Here is a 2480-nt window from a genome sequence, read left to right as displayed (position 1 = left end):
TTTTTTTAAGTATTTGTTTCTTTTCTTTATTTATTTGCAGACTGTTATCCTCATCTTTATAGTTGTTGTTTCATGATGTTTCAGCCAACTATTCCTTTGTCAGGTGGTTAACCATGATGGGATAGGAATGCCGACTCTCTTAATTGTATCCTCAGTAATTACTGCCTTCCATAGTTGTCTCTCCACGTTTTGGCCAACTAATCCTTTGTTGGGTTTTGGGTAGGATTGATACTGCTATCTTAAAACAATCCTCACCTAGAACCATAGAGATTTAACATCTCGATTCACTGCTCCACGAACCCAAAAGGTTGGATTATTTTTCTTATAAATTTAGGTTGACTGTGATGCTTCCCTCTTGTTCACTCATAGACAAAATAAAGAATCCGTGCCAGACAATTGGCGTTATGTGTTTTCAGATGTTCCTTGTCAGCATCGGATTGTGATGGGAAGAATCTATCAGAGAAGATTAAGATGAGAAATAGAAAAAAGTAATGATGACTTTATCACAATATATACACACACACTAGAGGTGACATGATCATATCCATAGACATGCATAGATAGATGATTACGGCCACACACATACATGAATACATATAGACATGTAATAATAAGATGCCATTAATAATATGAATGATGATAATAATAATAAAATAAGATATAACACAAAAAGAAGAAAATCCTTCTCCCCCCCCTTATCACAGCTCATTAGTGCGGCTACACAAGAAACTCCCTAAAGCCAGGATTGAAACTCAACTGCGTAGACGACAGTTGGTGGTTCTAATCATTACACTATTTGGCTGCTGCTGTGATTGGCATATGAATTAACAATGTGCAAAAATTTTCCAAGCGTTCAAGCTCCATTTGTTTACACAAAGAGCTCTGCTTAATATGCTAATGGCAAAAACATCCGAAGAATATAAACAAAAGAAAGGAAAAAAGAAAAAAACATTGTTTTGTATCTAAAGCAAATCACTTACTAATAGCAACTTTATTTTATCATTAGAAAAATACAGAGAAGGCCAAGATGAGAAACAGAAAAAAGATACAATAAAACAAAGATGTGAAAATCTTTCTCCCCCCGCAACATTACAATAAAAAAAAACATCTGCATTTGATTATCAGTTGTATCAAAAGTTTGGTTGATTCTACACAAAGCTTTTACCACTATAGACACATTATTTGTGTGGATTTCCAAACAACTTAGTTGTTGTGGCGGACCTCATATGTCAAAATCGACTGGAGTATCATCAAATAGGTGGTGAGGCAGAACCACTTGTTTATTTAAGTTTGGTGCACTAAAGCGATGGTTGCTCCAAGGATGGTAGGAATAAGCTTGTTTGAGAGGGTGGGGGTTAAAGTTTCGTTCTTAACGTACATTATTTTTGTTTATTTTTCAGGAACCCTAATGAGCATCGTCAATGATTGTTTTGCAGGAGAACTTTCCACGCATCTAATCTCCTTGAAGGGCTGTCTGCATTAGCCAGAACGATCAACCGATTTATGACCATGTGACTATTTTGTTATGGGGATATCTGAAATCAATTGTTTACAACGCTCGTCCTAGCACCTTGATTCACCTGAAAAACAACATTAGAACTGTTGCCAACATACCCATCAATATGTTGGAAAGAGTTGACCGAAACTTCAGAGTATAGAGAAAAATGGATGCTATGTTAATAATATCATCGTTAAAACTGGTAAAATATAACACTTAAATATTGTACTAGTTGCAATTGAAAGAATTGTATATATTCCTTACTTGTGTTTTAGGAGATATTCAAAATAAACAAGTTACTCTGCCTCACCCTGTATATATGTCTTGTCTCTCTAAATGTATATGTATCATATCAATGATGCTCTATACTGCATTATTACTAAGCTATATCGTCTAGTGTGTGCGTAACATTCAAATGGACAGTCAATTACATGTATGTATAATCTGTTTTTTTCTGTGTATATAATAGTTGATGTGTGTGTGCTTGTAACACATTTAACATAACTTCATTTTCACGCTTCCTTCAGAGGTAGCCAACGTTTCTCTTAGTTTTATATCTTCTATTTTAATATTTTTAGGAAAGGAGCTGTAGACTCCAAGATGTGGAACATTTTGATAACTCGACGATTGGAGCGTTCCATTCGGAAGAAGATGCTTTCATTTTCAGATGCCTGCTGTCAGAGGAGAGAAAGACAATGATTGAGGTATGTGTCAAGCAGACAAGGGTTATTCCTTTATTGTTAAAGACTGTCCATTAGTGTCTCGATTGTTATTGTCGTGAATATGTGAAAACACCTAGATACACATAGAAAGACTAGTAAATATACAGATAACAGATCAGCACATACAGACAACCCATATACAAAGAAAAGTAGCTGTCTTTTATAATTCTAACAACTAGACGATACACAAGCATCTATTGCAAAAACATGTATACGTTATATAAACTAGACATACACAGCTATATAAACGAAAATATAAC

Source organism: Euprymna scolopes, chromosome 45, assembly GCF_053919585.1.
Source record: "Euprymna scolopes isolate OS-2025 chromosome 45, ASM5391958v1, whole genome shotgun sequence".
NCBI classification, from domain to species: domain Eukaryota; kingdom Metazoa; phylum Mollusca; class Cephalopoda; order Sepiida; family Sepiolidae; genus Euprymna; species Euprymna scolopes.
The sequence above is the reverse complement of the archived record's forward strand: the minus strand, read 5'-3'. Positions refer to the sequence as shown.